Here is a 14,067-nt window from a genome sequence, read left to right as displayed (position 1 = left end):
TTCAAATTGTCACATCCTGACCCTTGTAAGAGGTCATTTTCCATAGTAGAGTGGTCAGGGCGTGACAGGTGGTTGTTTTGGGTTTTCTGTTTATGTGGGCTTTTCTAGATTTCTATTTCTATGTTTTGTTTTCTATGTTTTGGCCGGGTATGGTTTCCAATCAGAGGCAGGTGTCGATCGTTGTCTCTGATTGGAAGCCATACTTAGGCAGTCTGTTTTTCCTTCGGGTTTTGTGGGTAGTTTTCCGTTTTAGTCTTAGTACCTGACAGGACTGTTCTTGGTCGTTTTCTTGTTTTGTCAAGTGTCGTCATTAAAAGCATTGAAAATGAGCACTATCCACGCTGCGTCTTGGTCTCCATTTCACGACCCCTGTGACACAAATGTTCAAATCAAAAGGCTTTTGCACAGAAAAACGTAGACATTCAGGTGTGTTGCAAATTCAGAACCGCAGGACAGCAACATAATAAACTAAAGCACAGATCAGAATAACTGCTAAGGCTTGATCCATAAATGTAATAATTAAATAGGTAGCCTACAAAACTAAAACAATCCATATGTTCAAATCAAAAGTCCTGGGCTGGTTTTCCCAAAAGCATCGTAGCACTAAAATAATCTTAATTCCATTGAAACTAAAAGGATGAAACATGGTCTTAGTGCTACGATGCTTTTGGGAAACCCAATAACTCTAACGCAGCCACATCCCAAGTCCCCGGTGCCGACACGTTCAGAAATCAAAAGGTGGTTTAGTATTTTGTTTAAAAGCTCGGGCGAAGGCCAAGAGAACAAGAAACACTTTTCAATGAGAAAACAGAAATCCACTTTGGGTAAAAAATACATTTTAAAAAGGCTTCTGTTTTCTAAAATGTAGCCTATGATACAATACTCGAGACGATACAAAAATGGCTTAGCCTACATTTGAACACCATCGCTATTCGGCATCTTCCCAATTATGTAGCCTAGTTCGATTGTTTGGCTACTTGATGAGAACTAGGGCCTATCACTCGCAGCCCACCTCTCCCAATGCATTGTGGAAAAGTATGCATCAAATCCTACTAGATGAAGAGCTGAAATTATAAGAACGTCCTGGCATTTAAACCATACAAGATTTTTTTTAAATGCACATACTTAAAACTTTCTATTTTGGCATCATGAGAATGCATCATGCTCTATTGTGTAGTTTTGCGTTAATTGGTCCATTTTGGGAGCTCATCCCCCTATCTAATTGATCAGCTGTTGTCAAAGCCTTAATCAGTATGACATCTGGGCATTTCAAGTATACTCGATTTTCAAAATGTCACATACTATAAAACATCATTTTTTTTGCGTACTCAATGGCCTACTATTTAGGTCGCAAGTATGGGTATTCAGACACGGTCAGTGTCTGGTAATTTGGGGGGAAATGTGACTATGCAATAGGAAGACTTCAAACTAAACTACTGGGCACACATTGAGGGTACAATGGCTTATTCCCAGGGGCGTGTTGCTGCTTCATGCTGACTGTCTGTATGACTCATGCTGACTGTCTGTATGGAGACAATTCACTTTGAAGTTTGTACCAGAATGGACTACTTTTCCTGTGCTCATACATGAAAAACATATTGATGTGTCACTCACTTACCTAACCACAATGTGCTACTATGCCTACTGCTCACATAGAATAGCATTTGTATTGCCATCCTTTAATCAGCATATCCTTATATGATCTCAGTTAGACTATGGACCCGTAATAACATGGCTTTATTCATAAATGCAATAATTATTATTTGGTGACAGAACAAAATAACTATCACAAAGGACTCAGCACTTAGATGGCTGTCTAGGTGAGATACGTCTAGGTGAGATACGTCTAGGTGAGATACGTCTAGGTGAGATACGTTTAGGTGAGATACGTGTAGGTGAGATATGTCTAGGTGGGATACGTCTAGGTGGGATACGTCTAGGTGGGATACGTCTAGGTGAGATACGTCTAGGTGAGATACGTCTAGGTGAGATACGTCTAGGTGAGATACGTGTAGGTGAGATACGTCTAGGTGAGATACGTCTAGGTGAGATACGTGTAGGTGAGATACGTCTAGGTGAGATACGTGTAGGTGAGATACGTGTAGGTGAGATACGTGTAGGTGAGATACGTCTAGGTGAGATACGTCTAGGTGATATACGTCTAGGTGAGATACGTCTAGGTGAGATATGTCTCGGTGAGATAAGCAATCTCATCCATTTTTGTTTCATTCAAGAGCCCCAGGGATAGGCTAAGATAGCTATTGTTCAATTTTGCAGTCAGCCTAACAGTCCATTTGTTAGTGAACCGTATTGCTGGGTGCTACAGTATGGGGACAGGAAAACTTATAGGGAGAATGGCTATGGAAAACAAGCTCTACAGACTAACTCTGTTTGACCAAATTAACTCAAAGAGCCCCTATCTTCACAAAACATTGCCTTGTAGACAGCACCCAGACTGCACATAGACAGCACATAGACAGCACCCAGACAGCACCCAGACAGCACCTAGACAGCACCCAGACAGCACCCAGACAGCACATAGACAGAACCCAGACAGCAGCCACACAGCAGCCAGACATCGCTTAGACAGCACCCAGACAACACATAGACAGCACATAGACATCACCCAGACAGCACATAGACAGCACCAAGACAGCACCTAGACAGCATCCAGACAGCTCATCTATCACCTGAGCAGCTTGTGGGAAAAACCAAACCGTGCAATAATCCTGCACCCTAAACTGAGCCTGATTGTGATCAGTATGTAAACCCTTATTTAATACACATGCTCATTGCATATGACCTACATATGGAAATACATGCTTGGCGTGCTGTATGTTTACTCAGATAGGCTTCACAATATAGACTGTAATTGATGTCTGTAATACTATTGATATTAAAATGTCTTACAGTACATGTTTTAAGTGCAGCATGGCATAATTGTTTACATTTAAAATAGCAATGAAAACTTATTTTCAAGTGAATCCCGATTATGCATCCGTTCACATCCATTCACGTCCAATTTGTAAGTAGCTCTGGATAAGAGCGTCTGGTAAATGACGTAAATGTAAATGTGAAACAATAGATTACAATCCTTTTACAATGTCATTGATACAGTGGGGGGGGGGGAAGTATTTGATCCCCTGCTGATTTTGTATGTTTGCCCATTTACAAAGAAATTATCAGTCTATAATTTTAATGGTAGGTTTATTTGAACAGTGAGAGACAGAATACAACAAAAAAAATCCAGAAAAACGCATGTCAAAAATGTTATACAATTATTTGCATTTTAATGAGGGAAATAAGTATTTGACCCCTCTGCAAAACATGACTTAGTACTTAGTGGCAAAACCCTTGTTGGCAATCACAGAGGTCAGCCCTTTCTTGTAGTTGGCCACCAGGTTTGCACACATCTCAGGAGGGATTTTGTCCCACTCCTCTTTGCAGATCTTCTCCAAGTCATTAAGGTTTCGAGGCTGACGTTTGGCAACTCGAACCTTCAGCTCCCTCCACAGATTTTCTATGGGATTAAGGTCTAGAGACTGGCTAGGCCACTCCAGGACCTTAATGTGCTTCTTCTTGAGCCACTCCTTTGTTGCCTTGGCCGTGTGTTTTGGGTCATTGTCATGCTGGAATACCCATCCACGACCCATTTTCAATGCCCTGGCTGAGGGAAGGAGGTTCTCACCCAAGATTTGACGGTACATGGCCCCGTCCATCGTCCCTTTGATGCGGTGAAGTTGTCCTGTCCCCTTAGCAGAAAAACACCCCCAAAGCATAATGTTTCCACCTCCATGTTTGACGGTGGAGATGGTGTTCTTGGGGTCATAGGCAGCATTCCTCCTCCTCCAAACACGGCGAGTTGAGTTGATGTCAAAGAGCTCCATTTTGGTCTCATCTGACCACAACACTTTCACCAGTTGTTCTCTGAGTCATTCAGATGTTCATTGGCAAACTTCAGATGGGCATGTATATGTATTCTTGAGCAGGGGGACCTTGCGGGCGCTGCAGGATTTCAGTCCTTCACGGCGTAGTGTGTTACCAATTGTTTTCTTGGTGACTATGGTCCCAGCTGCCTTGCGATCATTGACAAGATCCTCCCGTGTAGTTCTGGGCTGATTCCTCACCGTTCTCATGATCATTGCAACTCCACGAGGTGAGATCTTGCATGGAGCCCCAGGTCGAGGGATATTGCCAGTTCTTTTGTGTTTCTTCCATTTGCAAATAATCGCACCAAATGTTGTCACCTTCTCACCAAGCTGCTTGGCGATGGTCTTGTAGCCCATTCCAGCCTTGTGTAGGTCTACAATCTTGTCCCTGACATCCTTGGAGAGCTCTTTGGTCTTGGCCATGGTGGAGAGTTTGGAATCTGATTGATTGATTGCTTCTGTGGACAGGTGTCTTTTTTACAGGTAACAAGCTGCGGTTAGGAGCACTCCCTTTAAGAGTGTGCTCCTAATCTCAGCTCGTTACCTGTATAAAAGACACCTGGGATCCAGAAATCTTTCTGATTGACAGGGGGTCAAATACTTATTTCCCTCATTAAAATGCAAATCAATTTATAACATTTCTGACATGCGTTTTTCTGGATATTTTTGTTGTTATTCTGTCTCTCACTGTTGAAATAAACCTACCATTAAAATTATAGACTGATCCTTTCTTTGTCAGTGGGCAAACGTACAAAATCAGCAGGGGTCAAATACTTTTTTTCCCCCACTGTAGATGTTCATAGAAATCTCTGACTCAACTGTTTAAGATAACATACTCCCTCAAGTAGCGGTAGTCTACTGAAAAGCAGCACGGAAAAATGACCTGCTTTGAACAATAAGGTATATATTATTATTATTAATCATAGTATTATTATAAGCTATATTGATATAGGTCCCTGGTGATTTAGCATACATGCAACAATGTCATGATGGATTCAATCATAACATTCTCTAGGGATATGGGGAATCTGCACTAATGGTGACCCTACTGGTTGGTGCCAGACATAAGGATGTGGACATCAATAGATGACATGGGACACTGAATTCATTGGTCACAGTCATGCACCATCTAGGATCTGGTCCATACATGGCAGTAGCAGTGAAAGGAGGCTAGATTTCTCCAGACACAAAAATACATGCATGTTTAATTTTAGAAAAACATGATGCATAAGCGGAAAAGTGTATGTTAAGCTCATACAGGTTATTATAGAGCAAGTAAAGCAAATGTTTGATTCAGTAAATACCCTGACCACAGCCTGTGAAGCTGAAACATTAGCTCCACCTTGCTCGGCTCTGGCCTTACTAGTGACATTAGCACTTGACTAGCCATGCCAAGTTAACTATGACACCACCTCTAATGTTGTCCAGAGATGACCTTCCTATTTTCACAGGACTATAAAAATAGCCATGTCACTCACACAGAAACAGAGACTGGCACGTGGAAAGATACCATACATACTGGCAAAGATAATAGGCCAATGTCACACCCCAAAACGGATGTGAAGTTGATTGCATGTAGTTTGAGACACTTATTCTACATGTGGAAAAAGTGGACGTTGTTGTTCTATAACATGGCTGATGAAATAGATGCAACTAACCTACCTATGGTATAACTACAATTATAAACTGGTGGTTCGAGCCCTGAATGCTGATTGGCTGACAGCCGTGGTATATCAGACCGTATTCCACCGGTATGACAAAACATTTATTTTTACTGCTCTAATTACATTGGTAACCAGTCCATAATAGCAATAAGGCACCTCGGGGTTTGTGGTATATGGCCAATATACCACTACTAAGGGCTGTATCCAGGCACTCTGAGTTGCGTTGTGCATAAGAACAGCCCTTAGGCGTGATATTGGCCATATAGCACACCCCCTTGGGCCTTATTGCTTAATTATCCCTCTCCTTAAAAACAAGAGCCCATAATTCTTTCAGGCAATTAACCCATAAACCTCTAGTAAAACAGACCTGGTGGAAGCTTCAGTTCTATTCTTAGTATGTATAACAACACTATTATAACAACACTATTATAACAACACTGAAAAGGGAACTGGCCTCATGGCAGTGTCTATGGCAGAGTGAAGTAGGAGGGTCTCATGATCAACATACAAAACGCTGTAGTAAAGTGAACTCATTTCCCAAGCTTCCTCTTGCCTGTTAAGAAACAATGGCAGGGCCGGACAACAAAGTCCTCAAACATAAAAAAATGAAGTTATTCTTGAAGAAAACAACCTTGTTGTTAACAAGAGGTCATTCAGACTAGACTCTAAAAAGAGCTTCATGAGTGGCATGAGGACCTTGATAATAATTTTAAGTATACTGTAAAATTCATGCAGAACTATATTTAAAGTACACTAACTAAAGCATGGTAAAATGGGTCAGTACTTAGGCGTAGGCTACTTCAGTGTGCTGCCTGTCCAGTCATCCAATGAGTCGGACACAGCTGCCTACAGCCAGTGGTTACAGTTGGAGGAGTGCTGGCTATGATTATCAGTGGCACAGGTCCAACACTTGAATTCCTGCAGGAGGAGACAACGTTTCAAAATCAGATGGTCACTGTCCCGCTCTCAAAGAATACCAGTCTGTTTCACACTGTCCCGCTCTCAAAGAATATCAGTCTGTTTCACACTGTCCCGCTCTCAAAGAATACCAGTCTGTTTCACACTGTCCCGCTCTCAAAGAATACCAGTCTGTTTCACACTGTCCCGCTCTCAAAGAATACCAGTCTGTTTCACACTGTCCCGCTCTCAAAGAATACCAGTCTATTTCACACTGTCCCGCTCTCAAAGAATACCAGTCTGTTTCACACTGTCCCGCTCTCAAAGAATACCAGTCTGTTTCAGACAGATAAATGGCTGTTTAATGCAGGAGCTGTACCAGAAGTTCTGTGTAGCTTTAATAAATCGGTTTAAGGTTCTAGCTATTGTAAGCCAATCAATTTGTCTGACTATTGTGTTTATAAAATGTTTATATAGTATTATTTCACAGACCACCGCCTGCCTGATTCACATTAGTTTATCACTTTTCATGAGCATAATGGACAAAGCAGAATCTCGAGCTTTTCTGATAAAAAAAAAAGAGAGCTCTATTCGAAACACCCATCTAATTCATGGGAGTTTGACATTAGGTGACGTCTTGAAAGAGGTTCGAGATTGTCTCATGGAGAGGACTATGCATTCCCAATTAAACCAAAAATATCAAATTATTCAGATGCATTGGCAGCACTTTTTAAGTTGAAGTCTTGTGTGGTGAAAAAACCTATACATTACACAAAGAGAGCCGATGTGAAGTAAACCAGGTCACCGAGACAAGCTGTCTGGCTTCAAAATAAAGCCCCCACACTACAGAACACACAAGGGCTTCATCTCTGGAAAAAAATACCAACCCGAAAAGAAAGGCATATACGCAGAAAAAGAGGACAGTCCGATTCCCGACCGGTCCAGTACTGTCTAGCCTGAGCATAGCCTGGTTGGCTAAAGCTAAAGGCAAGCATTAGACTATCAAATTGTATCAACTGAAGGAAATGTAGCAAATAATCAAACACTACAGTAGCTACAGGTCAGCGTTATCTTCTCAGATACACAGTAGCCGATTACATGGCAAGGGAGATTTGCAACAATGCAGCAAGCCCACAAAAGCTGGAGAAGTGGCCGTGCATGCAGCATGACAATACACTGCCACCAGCCTAACCAGTCTCACTACTCTCTCTGTTTCTCTCTCTCTCTACATAACGTTAGCCAATAAAACATCAGCCTTTATATGCTAATAATTCTGCACAGCCCCATTGTGAATTTTGAGTTGTATAATTTAAGACTTTCACCTGTTCTTTCATAATTCACAAGTATGCCCTGGAATGAAAACGTTGTAGCCAATTGCATCATGGTTCCAGTTACATTGTCAGAAAGTAGGCCTAAAAACAGAAAAGGTGGAGTGGGAATTCCAAGAACTGCATTTATTTATTCATTTGTACAGTTGGTTTACTTGGAAGCAATACAGCATTCTCTCCTAGACAATCATACAGCTGTGGAAAACGTTTTATTATCTTGCATTTCTAACTTACCTTTTATTTACTGCTCTATTTCGCTGGCTTTTTATGGTGGAGGCTTGCAATATCCAATGGAACTGTACACTGATCTCGGTGCCCAGACCTAGTAGCCTATCTATGTACGTTGGTCTTCTCTCAGTTGCTCAGCAATAACGCTTTTCCTTACAAATAAGCAGTTTCCTACATCCTCCACGAGTCGCCAGCGTCTGCAGTTCCAGCTCGACCCGGTGGGCGTGTTTTCCAGATTGATTGGCAATAACAATAAATGCATCTATCAAAAACAAAGATGTTCAACAATTTTGTGACATTCTGCTAATAAATCCGATACATATGTATTAGTGTACATTGTTTTGGCCGAATAAAAGCTATTTTATGTGATTGTGAACACTGATCTCGCGACCATATCAATCTGATAGGCCTACCAACGCGACATTGTGGTTGTAGTTTTTATTTTAAACAGTTCAACAAAAGTTGAGTATCACCTAAAACTACAAGTTCCAAGGCCCATTGCTTGGTTCAGGAAAGTATTTGGAAAGCTGCTTGATTCAACGGTTGAAGTTGAAGCTAGACATACGTAATCTCTGCTGATATCTACATGGTAGCAACGTTTTTGTATGTGTAACTTAGATAGCTAAATACATCAAGGACACACATATAGATACTTTCACACGTTATCCATGAAGCCACAGTTCGATTATGTTGAGGCTAGGAGGAAGAAGAGTTGGGAGCGTATCAAAATAAACTGAAGAGGTAACGTTAGGCTAGCTGGCTAAAGATGAGGGTTGAGTTTAGCCAGAACATTTAGCGCTATAACTAACGTTGGCTAGCTGGTCTTTTTGTTGTATTTGTGGTTGACATTAGCCATAGGCCTAGCTACTTCAGGTGTTGCAAGAGCTGGCTAAATAAGAAAACATCCCCAAATTTACTCTCTAGCCTGTCTCTTCTCAAAATATAGATACAATGTAATTTGTTTGTTATTGAGCCGTGCAAATACACAGTCATATCTGTTACACAGTAAACCTTTCAACATGATGATTTGACCCCGAAAGAGAGCCAACCGCAGCATCCAGCAGCTCAGATGAAGAAGGCATGCAACCAGGCAGGACTACTGGAGAGGACTCATGAACCGAAGGCAACAGAGTGAAGCTGGTACTTGGGTGTGCAGGCTTTCATTCCAGCCCTACAGTAACACACCTAGCTAATTTAATTTATCATAGTCCAGATTGAGGACTCTCATACTCCAGACTCAGGACTATGCTTAGCTGAATACTTTAATCAGATGTGTAAGGGATGGGCTGGAGCAAAAACCTGCGCCCCTTTTGCAGTTCTCCAGGACTGGAATTGGAGAACCCTGCAAAAGACACAAAGCATCATGGATCAGGGTGATTCCATGCCAGGATACACCCAAACTATTTTTGGTATCCAATTGTTCTGGCAATTCTCACAGAGAAGCTTCACTGGGAGGAACGATTTTTGATATGCTTTTTACATTTGTAACACAATTATTTTGAAAATCATAAATAAAGTGGCCATCTTAGGCCCCGTTTAGACCTATACATGCTTCCTGTACAACCCATTGATCTGTGAACCATACACGATAAAGACAAAACCTTGGTGTCAATATTCTCCAAATAGTGTGCTTTATTTGCAGAAGTTTTTATGTGACCTTTATTTGCAGACGTTTGTATATGAGAATTACCAGAACAGTCTGAGATACCAGAAGTATTTTCTGGCCATGCTGGCGTGGAATCGTCCATCAGCACTGATTTCCCAGAATTACATGCTCACTTCATTACACATATCCTTGGATGTTTTGTAACTAGTGTAACGACCCTGGGTTTATACGCGCGGATATCGACTCTGCCGCTCGAGCATGCTTTTGCGGCACAGTCGATAGCGCGCTCGACTTCGGTCTAGAAGGTCGAGGGTTCGAGACCTGCTCCCTGCCTGTTTCATTACAATTACATTGGTGTCAGAAGTAGGATTAGTGTCACAATCAACATTTTACCTTTGTATTTGTAAAGGTTACATATACTAATTAATTATGTTGTGTTTCAGTCAATCAACTGTGATCACTCCTGCAAAAGAAACAAAAAGAGAAACTTCTCCTTCAAAGAGAAAATATTTTCCAAAGGTACTATCTTCAAGACTGTGCATAAGCATCTATGATAAGACTTAAAACCTCTTACATCTAGATGTGCCGCTAGCGGAACACCTCGCCAATATCCAATGATAGAGCGTGGTGCAAATGACAAACTCCTCAAAAATCCCAAAACTTCAATTTTCTCAAACATATGACTATTTTACACCATTTTAAAGACAAGACTCTCCTTTATCTAACCACATTGTCCGATTTCAAAAAGGCTTTACAACGAAAGCAAAACATTAGATTATGTCAGGAGAGTACCCAGCCAGAAATAATCACACACCCATTTTTCAAGCTAGCATATAATGTCACCAAAACCACAGCTAAATGCAGCACTAACCTTTGATGATCTTCATAAGATGACACTCCTAGGACATTATGTTATACAATACATGCATGTTTTGTTCAATCAAGTTCATATTTATATCAAAAAACAGCTTTTTACATTAGCATGTGACGTTCAGAACTAGCATACCCACCGAAAACTTCCGGTGAATTTACTAAATTACTCACGATAAACGTTCACAAAAAACATAACAATTATTTTAAGAATTATAGATACAGAACTCCTTTATGCAATCGCGGTGTCCGATTTTAAAATAGCTTTTCGGTGAAAGCACATTTTGCAATATTCTGAGTAGATAGCCCGGCCATCATGGCTAGCTATTTTGACACCCACCAAGTTTGGCACTCACCAAAATCAGATTTACTAGAAGAAAAATGGGATTACCTTTGCTGTTCTTCGTCAGAATGCACTCCCAGGACTTCTACTTCAACACCCAATGTTGTTTTGGTTCCAAATAATCCATAGTTATATCCAAATAGCTGGGCATCTCTGGCACCGCGCACGCTTGGATTGCGTCCTACCTGACAGGTCGCTCCTACCAGGTGGCGTGGCGAGAATCTGTCTCCGCACCACGTGCTCTCACCACTGGTGTCCCCCAGGGCTCTGTTCTTGGCCCACTCCTATTCTCGCTATACACCAAGTCACTTGGCTCTGTCATATCCTCACATGGTCTCTCATATCATTGCTATGCAGATGACACACAATTAATCTTCTCCTTTCCCCCTTCTGACAACCAGGTGGCGAATCGCATCTCTGCATGTCTGGCAGACATATCAGTGTGGATGACGGATCACCACCTCAAGCTGAACCTCGGCAAGACGGAGCTGCTCTTCCTCCCGGGGAAGGACTGCCCGTTCCATGATCTCGCCATCACGGTTGACAACTCCCTTGTGTCCTCCTCCCAGAGTGCTAAGAGCCTTGGCGTGACCCTGGACAACACCCTGTCGTTCTCCACTAACATCAAGGCGGTGACCCGATCCTGTAGGTTCATGCTCTACAACATTCGCAGAGTACGACCCTGCCTCACACAGGAAGCGGCGCAGGTCCTAATCCAGGCACTTGTCATCTCCCGTCTGGATTACTGCAACTCGCTGTTGGCTGGGCTCCCTGCCTGTGCCATTAAACCCCTACAACTCATCCAGAACGCCGCAGCCCGTCTGGTGTTCAACCTTCCCAAGTTCTCTCACGTCACCCCGCTCCTCCGCTCTCTCCACTGGCTTCCAGTCGAAGCTCGCATCCGCTACAAGACCATGGTGCTTGCCTACGGAGCTGTGAGGGGAACGGCACCTCCGTACCTTCAGGCTCTGATCAGGCCCTACACCCAAACAAGGGCACTCCGTTCATCCACCTCTGGCCTGCTCGCCTCCCTACCTCTGAGGAAGCACAGTTCCCGCTCAGCCCAGTCAAAACTGTTCGCTGCTCTGGCACCCCAATGGTGGAACAAGCTCCCTCACGACGCCAGGACAGCGGAGTCAATCACCACCTTCCGGAGACACCTGAAACCCCACCTCTTCAAGGAATACCTGGGATAGGATAAGGTAATCCTTCTAACCCCCCCCTTAAAAGATTTAGATGCACTATTGTAAAGTGGTTGTTCCACTGGATATTATAGGTGAATGCACCAATTTGTAAGTCGCTCTGGATAAGAGCGTCTGCTAAATGACTAAAATGTAAATGTAAATGTAAATAGCTGTGTTTTGTTCTTGCGTTCAAGACACTATCCGAAGGGTGATGCGCCGGCGCGTATCGTGAAAAAAAATTCTAAATATTCCATTACCGTACTTCGAAGCATGTCAAACGCTGTTTAAAATCAATTTTTATGCGATTTTTCTCGTAAAATAGCGATAATATTCCGACCGGGAGACCATGTTTTCGTTCAAACACTGAAAATAGAAAATGGAGTCTTCACATGCACGCGCGCACCCGTGTCATTGTTCTCAGAACGACCACTTTCCAAAACCCCTACTGTTTTTTGCCCAGGGACTGCAGAGTCATCATTCCCCATTTTGGCGCCTTCTGAGAGCCTATGGGAGCCTTAGAAAATGTCACGTTACAGCAGAGATCCTCTATTTTCGATAAAGAGGCTATAGAAGGACAACAAATGGTCAGACAGGGCCCTTCCTGTATGGAATGTCAGGTTTTGGCCTGCCATATGAGTTCTGTTATACTCACAGACACCATTCAAACAGTTTTAGAAACTTTAGGGTGTTTTCTATCCAAATAAAATAATTATATGCATGTTCTAGTTTCTGGGCAGGAGTAATAACCAGATTAAATCGGGTACGTTTTTTATCCGGCCGTGAAAATACTGCCCCCTATCCTAAACAGGTTAAGACAATGAACACAACGCAGATGTCTAGATGTCCTTTCCCTTTATCAGCCTAGGGCAATATATTTATTGATCACCGAAAACCCTATTGGAAATGTTATCACATCGTGATTGCATTATTGAGTTTAGACACTGGTGGTGTGGCAGACTAACTAGGTTTTTCCCCCAATTTCGGTGGGTGCAGCACTGTTATTGTCCCATTGTGAATTTGTTCATGACTGACACAGGCAATCCCTCTGTAATCCATTTGACCAGAGTTGTCAAGATAATGTGAGCTCTAGCATGCCTGCCGTTCAAGACCCGGTCCCCATTCTTTACAACCAGTCAGTACATCCAGCACCTGGAGGCTGAGGTCAAGTTCAGTAAGGTCTGTCTGATGAGCCCACCTCAGAGTCTCGTTACCACTGAGTCTCATGAAAGTTGTTCTTATGCAATTTGTTCACCAATGGATATTCATGTCATGTAATGAATTACAGTGGTAGATGTTCATCTTGTTGGACATTTATAATCCATAACGTTTCTACCGTTGTCTACTGTCCTAAGAAAGCACAGTTGTTTGTAGGTCTGTGTATTTCTTGTTGTTTGTGACTGTATCTGTTGTTTGTGACTGTGTATCTGTTTGTGACTGTGTACAGTGCATTCATTTAGTTACGTTACAGCCTTATTCTAAAATGGATTTAATAGTTTTTTCCCCCTCATGAATCTACACACAATACCCCATAATGACAAAGCAAAAACAGGTTTTTAGACCTTTTTGCAAATTTATAAAAGAAAAAAAACTGAAATATTACATTTACATAAGTATTCAGATCCTTAACTCAGTACTTTGTTGGCAGCGTTTACAGCCTCAAGTCTTCTTGGGTAATACGCTACAAGCTTGGCACACCTGTATTTGGGGAGTTTCTCCCATTCTTCTCTGCATATCCTTTCAAGCTCTGTCAGGTTGAATGGGGAGCGTCGCTGCACAGCTATTTTCAGGTCTCTCCAGAGATGTTAGATCGGGTTCTAGTCCGGGCTCTGGCTGAGCCACTCAACGACATTCAGAGACTTGTCCCGAAGCCACTCCTGCGTTGTCTTGGCTGTGTACTTAGTGTCGTTGTCCTGTTGGAAGGTGAACCTTCGCCAGAGGAAATCTTCAACAGAGAAACGCTGGAGCTCTGTCAGAGTGACCATTTGTAACGGCCGTCTGAAGGAGTAGACCAAGGCGCA

General features: G+C 42.4%; 1 protein-coding gene and 1 long non-coding RNA gene across 2 annotated transcripts in view; one reads left to right on the top strand and one right to left on the bottom strand.

The window, feature by feature from the left end:
- LOC106610889 (centrosomal protein of 170 kDa) overlaps positions 1-8,326 on the bottom strand; it is an 85,992-nt gene extending 77,666 nt beyond the window's left edge. The window contains 1 exon segment of the mRNA XM_014210552.2: positions 8,053-8,326. The gene's annotated coding sequence lies outside the window, so the exon portion shown is untranslated.
- Positions 8,327-8,563: 237 nt separating this feature from the next.
- LOC106610879 (uncharacterized) lies at positions 8,564-10,246 on the top strand. Its single transcript, XR_001330007.2, has 3 exons — positions 8,564-8,787; positions 9,053-9,194; positions 10,096-10,246. It is a non-coding gene; the product is annotated as an uncharacterized lncRNA (long non-coding RNA).
- Positions 10,247-14,067: the final 3,821 nt, after the last annotated feature.

Source organism: Salmo salar, chromosome ssa01, assembly GCF_905237065.1.
Source record: "Salmo salar chromosome ssa01, Ssal_v3.1, whole genome shotgun sequence".
NCBI classification, from domain to species: domain Eukaryota; kingdom Metazoa; phylum Chordata; class Actinopteri; order Salmoniformes; family Salmonidae; genus Salmo; species Salmo salar.
This window is presented reverse-complemented; position numbering and strand designations above follow the sequence as displayed.